The following is a 13,506-nucleotide window of genomic DNA, read 5'->3' on the forward strand; positions in this document are numbered from 1 at the left end:
CTACAGATCAATATGTTCATCAAATTGCTTCATATTACGTATACATGTTCTTTAAACAAGAGTACATCAAACCATGTATTAGGTTTTCCGCGCCGTAATGACGTCACACACCGCAACACGCTTACGTCACGGGTCAAAGCCGACGAGTAAGATCGGACCTTTCTGTTGACCCTCCATCAGATGCAAAATTTTAAAATAATTAAAAAAAATGAAACCACGAGTCAATCACATAAACCCTCCGGGTCAATTCTAGTGTCCGATACCACCCGTCGGCTTTGATCAATGACGTAATGTGTGATGTTATTTTGTTTGCGCCGCAGATTGCTGTCGATGAACGTTAAATGATTTCTCTGGATATCTTCGTTACGCTCGTATATTAAAAATTAGATGGACATTGTTTTGTTTTCATCTCGTAATTTGTTTTCGGCATCTTTTGTTAATGAAAGTAGTCGTGATTTGTAAGTAGACGTGATTTATAAGGTCTTTATTTCCCACGCTGTTCGTAATGGATGAGTCAGTTGTTTTTACTGTGAAAATTCTGCTTCAGAAAATGGGTGACTGTAAATCAACTACAAATTTTTTGCAATCATTGAGCGTCATTGCGTGGAAAGAGAAGGATTTCAGTGTTGCAAGGCCATTTAGATGAATATTGTTGGAGAAAGAGTATTCCTATGGGTTATTGTTTATTTCTTGCATTTGTGAAAGTAGTCAGCAAAATGTACAGGCCTCGTTTCGTTAGTTAGGTGTTGGTGGGTCTGATACTTTTTTCTTGTTCTACGATGCGTTTTTTATGTTAGTGTATTGTGCGAGTGCTACTTTTTTCGTTTCTCTGGAGGCAGGTTTTTGTGTCGTTGTAATATTTTCTAATTATAATGGTGGGCCGAGGGGTGTTGCTGTGTCTTTGCCAGATAAATTCTAGTGTCCGATGCCACCCGTTGTTGACCCCCTTTTTGTAACACCCTGTATACTAGTTTGAACTATTTATTCCGTGTTTCACTGCAAAGCATTTCAATGCGGTGGTTATTCCTGAAACTGAGAAATACTTAAGGGAGATTCTTATTCGTTATGTAAACATTAACTAACTTTCAGTACGTCATTTGTACACACAACTTTAATAATGGAAGATAATATGTAGATTAACATCCCCAGTCTCGACAAATGTGGGAATTTTATAGACGCCGGAATCCACCAAAACGGAGTTTGTGTTTTCCATTTGTTTAATTATTTATTTGTTTGCGTCGTGAAAGTCCTTCATTTTTATTTCTAGTAATTTGTTGAGGAGCTACACGTCCCATCACTTCTTTTATTCAGACGTCAGGCTCCTCAGTTGTTGTGCTGTAAGTCGCCGTAGCACGAATATTCGTCCACAGTTTTCAGATACCGGTACTATTCTCATAAATTTCTGGCTTATTCTTTTCTGTTTTTCTGCTTCGAAACTTACGGTACCGTATTCTTTACAGAAATGTGATCGTGGACTTTTTACTAATGCTTTACACTGAGGGTAACACATCTCAAATTTTTATTCAAATAATCTCCAAAAGCGGCATGTCATACGATTTCTTTCTTTGTCTGTGATCATCTCCAATCTTAAGCGTGTTTCCTTTTGTGTCAACAGACATAACTGCACATAAATCGCTTCTCAGAGTAACCTCAACACACTATACAAACACACATGGGCCTGTCGTCTCCTAAAAAGCACGGAGATTCCCACCGAAGGCGGTTAGCAGTACGCTTTACGCAAGGCCTTCATTTCGTGGAAATTATGCATGCACAAATACGCATGCGTAGCTGCGCCGTTAGAAATGTAGGCGCTTGCACGAAGTTTAACACAAAAAAAAAAGCATCATGTGGACGCACCTTCATGACAGATCGGCAGGTAAAATACACCTTTTAAAATGTTCATCAGTTTGGTCGCCAGAATGTAGTGTTCCTATTGGATTTCAAAGTTTAGATTTAACTTACTTCAATCAGTGAAGATTAAATGTTATTCTGCTTTACTCAGTCTTCTCAGCTGACCTTGGCATTGGACGCTACGATGTAAAAGTATGTCCACAGAATGCCTCTTTCCTCGTGAGCAGTTGCAATTGCACTGGAATAAAGGGCATGCACAAAAATTTGTGAAAATAACGCATTGGTATTCCCGTGTCCACATGTTGCCTGATTGCGCAAGACGTCTGCCATGGATCCCACAGTTAGTTTGGGTGCTTGTGCTGCGTTTATTGTGATGAAAAGACGACAAGAAGAAAACACAAAGACGACTATAGGTAAAGGAGTGTCTGAATAACAGAGATGCGAGAAATACAGAATGACAATGCTTTTTTCGAAATTTCAGAATGAGATCACAAGGACATCTTCGATTTTCTGATACGAAAAACTGCAGCGATAAGGCTGGTAATAACGTTTCGTTAAGTAGTAACCAGCGACATATATACCTGTTTGAACTATTTACTTTGCATTTCAAAACAAAACTTTTAATTGATTATTCCTGAAAGTGAGAAATACGAGATTTTCCTATTCTTCATGTGAAGATTAATTAACTTTCAGTGAGTCATTTTATTTTATAGAGAAAGCTGCTAACACAATGTTAATCATAAAAGATTAAGAGTAGATTAACATCCTTGGTCTCGGCAAACTGGGAATTTCGTAGAAACTAGAAAGAGACCAGAATCCACGTGAACGGAGGTTGCTTTTTTGAATCATTAGTGGGCTTCATTTTATTTCTCGTAGTTTGCGAGGAGCTGCACGTAAGACATTATTTCTGTTGTTAAGATGTCAGGCTCCCCAGTTTTTGCAATAGCATGAATATCCATCCAAATTTCTGCCTGCTTGTTCTCCGTTTGCCCACTTCGTTATTTACAGTAATATAATTGGAGGCTTTTTATCTAATACTTGACGCTCAGGGCATCACATTTCAAAGCTTTTTCGAGTTATCTTTAAAAGTAGCTTTCTATGCCACCCTTCTTTGTCTATAATGATATCAAAATTTATTTATGCTTACTTTGGAGTCACACATGATGCACAGCAATCGCTTCTCCGTAACCTCAACACACTACACAGTAACACACATCCGACCCTATCTGCCTGTCGTCTGCTAAAAAGAACACATATTTCCATCAAAGGTGGAAAGCAACGTGCTTTATGCATGGCCTAAATTTCCAGAAAATTACGCATCCAGAAATGCTTAGTTATACTTGATCCGTTAAAATTTAAAACCATTTGCAGTGCCCAACGTATAACAAATTATGCACATTAATCTTGAAAACACTACTATATGTTTCAGAATTCAAAACCGAGAATGAAAAGTTCGGAATGACGAGTAAATACGGTTTGTTTTACACAGATTACAGCCATTGTTATATCCTCCAGCATTTATTGTTACGGCGACGCACTTCTCCAATGTTGTACGACATTTTGTGGAGTGTACACATGACACATGTGGGGGTAATTCCTCTGCAGCTGTTATCCAATCTCCAAGATGTATTGTGCTATGGCCTGGTTCTCCACATGCACACAAGACAATATATCCACACAGTAGTTGTGCCCCCTTAAATAATACTTTGTTTCATTGTTCTTTCATTGGTCAGTAGGGTATACATAGGGATACACATCATTCTTCCAGGATGATGTGTAACACAACAGGAGTTGGGCACAATGATTTGAATACCTGCCTAACATTCTGTAAGGCTGCTCTAGGCATCCAAAACAGCTTGATTCCTACTAGCTATCAAAGTTTATAAATTTGTTATCAGTCTCATTTTATATCATTCCTTGCTTAGAAATTGTTCTATTTCAGTACCTGAAGAGGGCTCAGGGACCTTAATTTTTCTCCTGTACGGACAACAGTGGCTTGTTAATGCTGAAATCTAGTAATTTGGAAAGCCAGTGAAGTAGCGTTATTTCACTTTCACCAAACTAATCTAGGACATTTCCAAGAATAGATTGGAGCATTATTACTGTGGAAGATACATTTTCTTTGAATAATACTGTCCCTGAATAAATAAGTTCATTTAAAATGGTTGCACAGACATGCCCGACCACATAATCAGGTATATGCAAAGTTTTGCCACACCGTTCAGTAATGGAAAGTGATGATAGAAAAATTTTTGCAGGCAGATATGAAAACTTGTTGTTTATCATTAAAATAATTAACAAGGAGAGACAGTGCCATTGCATAAGGCACAGTCCGTACAACCAAAATGTTGCAGTTGAATAGTCAGTGGCGTAAAAATTGTAGGAGGGACACAATGCCGAGCTCAAGGAGATAAAAAAGAAAATGCTCGCAATAAATATTCCAGTGAAGTGTGAGTTTGGATAAAAGTGCTATTAGGTAGCAATTTCTGTGATGTTCCGAACAACATAAGAAAATACCAACTTTGGCCACTGTCATATAATATGATACCCACATACATAATCAGTCGCCACATAACAAGAACTTTATTATGCTTCCACAGTGTGATTACAAACAGACCACTCCCTCTACCGATAGTTATGTCTGCCGCTACAGAGGACGATGATACCAGGGACTACTTCCGTTACTCACCAAACAGTTCACAGATGAACATTCTTCTACTGACTGCAGATTTAAGCGACTGCACTGCCTCACTCAGTCAGTTGCCTAACAGTTGGTTCCATTTGACGACCGATTCTACTAGCAGTTATGGAGCCACCAGCAGCTAGCTAAAATTATCATCTCACTGCCACAATCATTGCCAAGTGTCATCACAGTACATGTATCATAAATAGAGCGTGAACCGTAAACTGTCACCAACAGCAGTCCAGACTGAACAACTATTGCATTAGTCAGTCGGTAATTGTTTACTGAGTGAGGTTAGATCAGTGTTCAGAACTTTTACAGCAGTGCCACACCTTCTCATCCAACTAAAGTTTATATTTATTGTACACATTATTTTATTAAATGACTGTTAGTTGTTACTTATTGTGTTGCCAACACATTTGTTTTACTCTAACTTTGCTCTGTGTCCAGAGAGTTGCAGCGTACAAGCACACGACATGAATAAAGCACCTAATGTGTGTGGTAGAGGGTTTGCTTCCTGTTACCTGCATATTGGGCACCAAACTTATTTGGTTAATATAAAATAAACTGGCGATGAGAATTCATAAAGGATTTCTGCAAGTTGCCCATGAGGATTAAAGCTGACACATAAATTGGTGGCACAGATTTGAGGATTTATGAAAAGAAACATTGCAATTCTACATAAATTGGCAATAAGAACTCACGAAAAATGCCATAACTTGGCTACAAGAATTTAGTCTACGGGTCTTTTTATTTTTCAGAAATGGTTCAACCTGACTTTCTACAGTGAATGATGGTCTTACTGCAACAGCTATCCAGCACTCATGAGTTGTTGCTGGAATGGATGTCCAATCTTGAAGCACTAAAGTAAACCATCCAAGAAAACTTTAAGATCTTGCCACCATCATTTCTGCCTTCCAACCAGAATAGAGAAGCCTTGCCAAATTATATTACCCGACTGAAGAAACTTTCCGTCACGCACTGATTATCAGGTGATGTCACTCACAAAGCTTTTCTTATTGCAGATACTGGTGTGGAAGTGTTTAAACTAATTCAAAAGAAATAGATCACATGATCCTTTCATATTCAGAAATTAAAGTTAGTGTCACATTTTGGAGCACAAGTGCAATGATGCTGTAGCCAGGGATAAATTTTTTGGAAGCTTTTAAGGAACCAAATCAAGGTTAGCAAGTAACAATGAATGGACACTACAATTGCAAGACTTAACTATATAATGCAAATTTCTGTGTGAAAGTGACATGTAACAAGTCTTACCCTGCTTCTCTCATTTTTAATATGCTTATTATGCACTCGCCTGATATTGCCTTTAATATGGGCACGTTAACAACCCGCTAGTGTAAGCAGGTGCACTTCAATATGGAGACAGTTGTGTGCCTACAGTGCATAAGCAGCCTACATGGCCAAGCTCTGAATACTTTTCTTTTGAAACTCACAATGCATTTATGCTATAAAACAGATCACAAATCTGAATTGGCTTTTGCCTGTTCTCAACTCACAAACAAAATGATTCCCATCTTTTCCAAGGTCTTCCAGTATCTCTTTTCCCATTCATTCTGTAGTTCAGGCTTGTGTGTTCTCATGGAGTGTTATCTCCGATTTTCATGATACTGAAAAAAGTTTTTCATAACAAAATTCAAAAGTTTACAATGAACATGAGCAATTCCATGGAGTTTGGTGGGCAAAAAAATAAAGTGAATGCTATCTTTTTCAGTAAATGACAAGGCTTTACCTGTGACACTGAAGAGTTAATAAAGTGCCATTGAAATTTCAAACTGATAAAGGCTCTGCAATTTCTATAGTTGATCTACAGACATACAAGAAATTAGGTTCAACAAAGTTAACTGAATTCCACATTTTGGTATTTATCAACAGAGACCAGCAAATATGGGTCAAAGCTCAATTCATTTGGATGTTGCATAAAGCAGTTTACCAGACAGGACAGATTTATAGTAATATATTCATGTAAAGCAGCAGATTTACTGGGTCTAACACACTAGTATTCACAATTCATGAAGGAGTGAACGAGATTCCCACTTACGTTCCTACTGGAAAGTTGCAAACACCATTGCAAAAATATGATACAATTTTTTTCGGAGGCAACAATAACATCGAAGACTACAATGTGCACATCATTATAAAGCCAAATGCTGTGTCAAAATTCTGCAAAACACATAATATTTCATTTGCATAAAGGACAAAGTGAAACAGGAGCTTGAGTATCTGTAACAGAATGGCATTATAGAATCAATTACTAGTAGCCAAAAGGAAACACCAGTTGTGGTAGTACAAAAACTGCATGGCACATTATTGATCTGTGGTGATTTCAAAGTGACTGTCAGAGTGCAATCCATTAATAGATTCCTATCCAATTCCAAAACTAGAAGATGTCTGAATTAGCTGGCAGTGTGTGTATATTTTGCAAAACTTGATTTGAAGGAAGCTACTTACAAATACCTCTGGATGAAGGAACACACAGATTTTTGGATATAAATACTCCATTTGGAGTTTAACAGTACATGAGATTGCCATTTGGGATTGTCAGTGAATCAAGTTTGTTCCAGCAATACTTGGAACCGTTAATTAGAAAATGTAGTAATGCTGTGAACTACCTGGATGACATCATTCTCTCAGGGAAAAGCTCCAGAAGGGCTGTTATGTAATATGGAATCTGCCTTTTAAGGTTCTATGAGCAGCAAGTTTAAAGTGTAAAAAAGAAAAGGACATAGTATTCCACTAGCAAGTCCAATATTTAGGACACACCACAACACACTGAAACAATGAAAAACCCGTGAACTCGCAAATATCTTGAGGAATCCAGTGAAGGAGTCCCTGATTTCAAAATTAAATAGCTCGTAAACTAAGATCAACAGAAGAGTGCTACAAATGGTATGGTTATTGTGAAAGCTGTAATAATTTTGTACAGAAGTTTCAAAATAGTTTTAAAAAATACACGATACATAATGTCTATAAATAGTGTACTACTGTTCAGAGCAATCAGTTCCACCATTGAAATGGTTGGTGTACCAGAGGAAAAGGTTGAAATCAGTGGTCCATTGAACATCATCTTTCTTTGGTACTGGAATAACACAGGTTGAAAAACACTCCTATAGCAATGAACCACAGTTTTCAAATAAGATTTAAAGTCCAAAGATTTAATGAAAATCATTCACAAGCCCTTCACTAAATTCCAACTGAAAGGAAGTGTGGCTGATGATCTAGCAGGGAATAATGACCCCATGCAAACTGTCATTATTCCTGAAAATGTTGCCATGATTTCTGGAATTGTTTAGCAAAATCCAAGGAGATCCATCTAAAGAACTGCAGCAGAGACTGGTTTGAAGCATTTAGCACACACAAAATACTGAGCCTACATGTTTCCATTCAAAATCCAAAGCCACCAAGCCATACCCATACAAGCTGTACAACATTGGGCTGACTTTGTCAAACAGATTCTCACTCTGGTTGACAGCTGAAGCACATTTCCACTTGGAGTCATTAATAAACAAAACTGGCTATTTCATTGATCTGAAAATCCCACGTGCATGAAACAAAACTGCTGTATTCTCCCAAAGTTACTGTTTGGGTTGTGGCATGGAAACAATCACTAGTGAATGTTACACTGCAATTTTGGAGTTTCCACACAGCTAGCATTGAAGGATCAACCAAGCACAAAGTGGTTCATGCCAGGTGGGAACAACATCGGAGCGAACAGGTGTTTTGCTTTCTTGATAAATTCTTTGAAAATAGAGTCATTGCATTGGATTATTGCAAATTTACTGGTTCAGGAATGGATTGGCCTTCATTTTTACCTGATCTGACTCCCTGTGACTACTTTTTGCAGGGCATATTGAAAGACATTGTCTACTGGAACCACCCCACCATGCTGGATGAGCTGGTATTGGCAATCTGTGTGGCTTCTGAATCCATTTCCATTGAGATACTACAAGATGTGACGGCAAATTGCATTGTTCGTTTGCACCACCTGTGTACTTACTGCTAGTGATGGGCATTTTGAAAAGGTTGTGATGCGGCTGGAATGGCAGCTTGCTGAGGACAAGTTTAATTACGTTTGCTGGTACTATTTGGGGTTATCAGCTTTTCAAACTATTTTAGAACTTCTGTATAAAATTCTTACAGTTTTCAGAGTAAACATACCTTTTGTTGCTCTCGTCTATCAATCTTGAAATCAGGGACTCCTCAGGTGGACTCCCTCTACGTGCTGTAGTAGGTAAAATTAATTGCTACAGAAAGTTTGTTCCACATGTAGCATTCATAAGCAAACCACTTTCCAAACTATTATGCAAAGGCACAAAATAGATTTTGAATGACGAATGCCAAAGTACAGTTGATAAATTAAAACAATGAAACTTCCTGGCAGATTAAAACTGTGTGCCCGACCGAGACTCGAAGTCGGGACCTATGCCTTTCGCGGGCAAGTGCTCTACCATCTGAGCTACCGAAGCATGACTCACGCCCGGTCCCAAGTTTGAGTCTTGGTCGGGCACACAGTTTTAATCTGCCAGGAAGTTTCATATCAGTGCACACTCCGCTGCAGAGCAAAAATCTCATTCTGGAAAGGAATATGCTATTAAAATATCTGTAACATGAATGTGCCTATATTGAGATAATTAGTAAGATATTAGGCACATGCCGCTGCAGAGTGAAAATCTCATTCTGGAAACATCCCTCAGGCTGTGGCTAAGCCATGTCTCCGCAGTATCCTTTCTTTCAGGAGTGCTAGTTCTGCAAGGTTCGCAGGAGAGCTTCTGTAAAGTTTGGAAGGTAGGAGACGAGATACTGGCAGAAGTAAAGCTGTGAGACCGGGCGTGAGTCGTGCTTCGGTAGCTTAGATGGTAGAACACTTGCCCGCGAAAGGCAAAGGTCCCGAGTTTGAGCCTCGGTCGGGTACACAGTTTTAATCTGCCAGGAAGTTTCATATCAGCGCACACTCCGCTGCAGAGTGAAATCTCATTCTGGAATTAAAACAATGTTTGTTAAATGCCAAATGTCTCATGACATATTGTCCAAATAAAATATTAACTATTGCATCAGATACATTTGAGTATGGAATCGGTGCAGTTTTGTCACATTGTCAAATGTCCGAGCATGTTCATGTCCAAAACAGTGACAGTTGCTTTCAGATTGGAAAGGAAGTTCTTGCAGTTATCTTTGCTGTTAACAAGCTCATGAATACATATACTGCTGAAGATAAATTCTCCTTGTGGACCACAAACCACTGGTGGCAACCTTTGGACCAAATAATACTGTTCCTTCCAGGACAGCCCAAAACTTGCACAGTGGGAACTGCTTTTGCTAAACTGTGACTATGAAGTAGTTTTCATGTTCACAGCTCAACACACTAATGAAGATTTGCTACCCAGCTGCCTAGGGCAGGATAAAAATTTGGATCTTCTTCTGTTGTATGTTTTGGATTAAATGTAATCATCAAGAAACTGTGGAAAATTTTTCATTGGATTCTAATTTAACTGCAAAGCTTGTACCAAGTATCTAAGATTAAACACTACATTTAATTGGAGTGGCCTTTAGATAAAAAGTTGATTGAATAATAGTTGAATAACTAGAAATTAAATCACATTCACACGAGACATGTTTTGACTGTCTACGGTGTCATTTTAGTACATTTACAATCAGAAAAGACATAAGCAGTGTATCCTGAATTACTTAAACCCAAAGTGCTTCAAATTCTCCTCAAATGCCACTGAGGCTTAACCCATAGCAAATGCTTTTCCAGGGATCATTGCTACCGGGAAGATATAGATGAAGATGTAGAAGTGATGTTGACTAAATACAACTTATGACAAAAATACCAGTCAGCTGCTCTATAATATTTTCCATAGCCACAGGCATCAGAACCCTTGTAACATTTACACATTTGTTATGCTACACCATTTTTAGGAAGGTAAGCTACTTGCTGATTGTCATTGATGTGTTTTTTTTTACAAAATTTCAATAAGTGATACATATGTCATTGATTACTTCTAGGAGTTAAAATATTTTGAGAAATAAATGGCACTTCATATTTCAAAACATATCATTCCATCGCTGTACAATTTGTGCAGACATTCAAGCCTCAAAAGTTCACTTGGCAGTACAATAAGGATACTGCATTGTTAATTTTTTCTTTCTTTGTACCTAACCACTCCAGTGCTACAAAATCTCAAACTGAAAATACTGCACTTTATTGTCAACATTAAAGCCGCTCAGGCATCAACAACTGTCGAGACAAAAGTGTTTTAATTCAATGATCAAGTACTCATTAGCATGTGTAAATATGGAAACAAATCTTGAGTATCAGCCAAAGTAATACAGTAGCTCAGGAATATTCCATACAGAGTTCAGACTCATAATGGTGTCACAATATGACACAGAATCAAATGATGGTGCACAGTTTGCATGATCATACAGACAGGACTCCTAGGCTGTTGTCTTTTTCAGGCTCACATGACTTCGTTGCAGCCAGCTATCTTGGAGGCCTGCAGTTGCAGCCGGTAGCCATCCCTGACTTCATTTTCAGCAGCTGGACCCAGCTGCAGCCGTCAACGATGCCCAGATGGAAATGGACATCCCTCCTCATCCCACTCAGAAAGAGATGGAAGCTGATGTGGCAAATAGCTTGTCTGATATCCCTCACCGAGGTTTTGGGTACAGTTTTCCATGGTACCGCAGGCAAATGTAATGTATGTGCACCTATCAGAAATGATGTTGACAAGCATGGAAGCAAAGGCATCCCATGCCAATGGAGGGATGCTGTATCTACTGTCAGATATGGTACACAAATATATCCACACAGGCTGCATAACTCCAGGCTAGCCTCCAGTGTGGCATCTCACATTTGTAATGAGTCAATGAGTTGCCACATATGTGGTGCACGTGACAGGAACCTTATTACCCTTCCACCACTAGCCTGCTCTGTCTGCCGATAGTTAGGTTAGTTAGGTCTGATGTCATAGATGACACCTGCCAAGTAGCTAGCAGATGCACATTCCTGCGCCAACCACAGGTTTAAGAGGCTGCACAGCTTCACTTGCCAGTTGCCGAACAGTTCCGGGAGCAGTTATCGAGTCACCAGCAGTTACCTACAAGTACTGTCATGCTGCCGCAATAATCGCTGAGTGTCATTGCAGTATGTATTATCATAAATATAGTCAGAAGTACTAACTGTCACGACAGCAGTCCAGACTGACCAACTATTAGATAGTCAGTCATTGTTTACTAAGCTTGGTTCGAACAATGATCAGAGCTTTTACACTGGCACCATGTCTTTTCATCAGACTAAGGCTCACTATTTATTGTGTACATTCTTTCAATAAATGATTAATAACTGTTACACACAGTGTTGGCCAACATTATTTAGGTTTTAATCTAACATTGCGCAACTGATTTCTGTTGTAGGCGGTTTGCTTCCTACTACCTTTGCGTTGCTCACAAGACTTATTTGGTGAATAAAACATTTGCTAAAACCTGTCAGCTGTTGCTGCATGCAACTGGACTTCAAGGCTAGCAAGGAAACTTGGAGGCAAAGTATTCTGCCTATAATCAATTTTAAAAGGTGCTGTAATAAACGAGTCATAATATGCAAAGGGGAGGACGCAGAGAAGAGAGAAATAGAAACCTTGCTACTCATAGCCAGACCACCATCCTGACTGTGAAACTTTGAATTAAATGTAAAAAACATGAAAAATTCAGGACGGAATGTATCAATGTTATGAAAAGGATAGCTGCTACTCACCATATAGCAGAGAAACTGAGTTTCAGATAGGCACAACAAGAACACTGTCACATAATAAGCTATCAGCCAACAAGGCCTTTGTCAAACACACACACACAGATGACCGCAGTCTCTGGCAGCTGGAGCCATGCTGCAAGCAGCAGCAATGCGTGATGGGAGAGGCAAATGGGGAGGGGGGGGGTGTAGGAGGAGGCTGGGGCGGGAAGTGGGGGGGGAGGGATAGCAGGGTAGGGCTGGGGTACAGTGAAGTGCTGCAGCAGAGCATGCAAGGACGAGGTGAAGGGAGGGTAGGGCAGCTAAGTGCAGCTGTGGGAGGTTAGTCGAAGGGCAGGGGAGAGGTGGGGGGTGGTGGAAAAGGAGAGAAGTAAAAAGACTGGGTGTGTTGGTGGAATAGATGGCTGTGTAGTGCTGGAATGGAAAGAGGGAAGGGGCCGGTTGGGTGAGGACAATGACTACAGGCTAAGTTGCAACCATTGTGCTGCATTCTATGTAGGCGTGACAACCAACAAGCTGTCTGCATGAAAGGCCACCGGCAAACTGTGGCTAGGAAACATCTGGACCACCCTGTTGCTGAGCATGCTGCCCAACATGACATTCTTCATTTCAATGACTGCTTCACAGTCTGTGCCATATGGATCCTTCCCACCAACATCAGCTTTTCTGAATCACGCAGGTGGGAACTCTCCCCACAATATATCCTGTAACCCTCCTGGCCTCAACCTTCTTTAGTCATTTTCCTCATCCATCCAGCCCCTTCCCTGTTCCCCATTCCATCACTACACAGCCCTATATTCCACCAATGCACCCAGTCATTTTACTTCTCTCCGTTTCTACTACCCCCCCCCCCCCCCTCTCCACTGCCCTCTGTCTAACCTTCCGACTGCACCTAGCTGCCCTACCCTCTGCCTAACCTCCCGACTGCACCTAGCTGCCCTACTCTCTCTCCACCTTCTCCCTGCACACTCCCCAGCAGCACTTCACCATCCCCCACCCCTACCCTGCTACCCCTCACCCTCCCCACCCTAGCCTCCTCCTTACCCCCATCCAGTTGCCTCTCCCATCAAGCACTGCTACTGCTGCTGCTCACAGTGTGGCTTCAGCTGGCAGACACTGCAGTCGTGTGTGTGTGTGTGTTTTGACAGTGGCCTTGTTGGCCGAAAACTTATTTTGTGACAGTCTTTTTGTTGTGACTAACTGCAAC

At 40.1% G+C, this 13,506-nt stretch overlaps 1 long non-coding RNA gene across 3 annotated transcripts; it reads left to right on the plus strand.

Moving 5' to 3' along the window:
• Positions 1 to 2,139: 2,139 nt before the first annotated feature.
• On the plus strand, positions 2,140 to 11,903 carry LOC126236137 (uncharacterized). 3 transcript variants are annotated; one of them, XR_007544874.1, is made up of 3 exons: positions 2,140 to 2,264; positions 5,296 to 5,526; positions 11,012 to 11,903. It is a non-coding gene; the product is annotated as an uncharacterized LOC126236137 (long non-coding RNA). The 3 variants fall into 3 exon arrangements; XR_007544875.1 differs by lacking the exon at positions 2,140 to 2,264 and adding an exon at positions 2,426 to 2,543; XR_007544873.1 differs by lacking the exon at positions 2,140 to 2,264 and adding an exon at positions 2,624 to 2,744.
• Positions 11,904 to 13,506: the final 1,603 nt, after the last annotated feature.

Source organism: Schistocerca nitens, chromosome 2 (genome assembly GCF_023898315.1).
Source record: "Schistocerca nitens isolate TAMUIC-IGC-003100 chromosome 2, iqSchNite1.1, whole genome shotgun sequence".
In the NCBI taxonomy this organism is placed as follows: Eukaryota; Metazoa; Arthropoda; class Insecta; order Orthoptera; family Acrididae; genus Schistocerca; species Schistocerca nitens.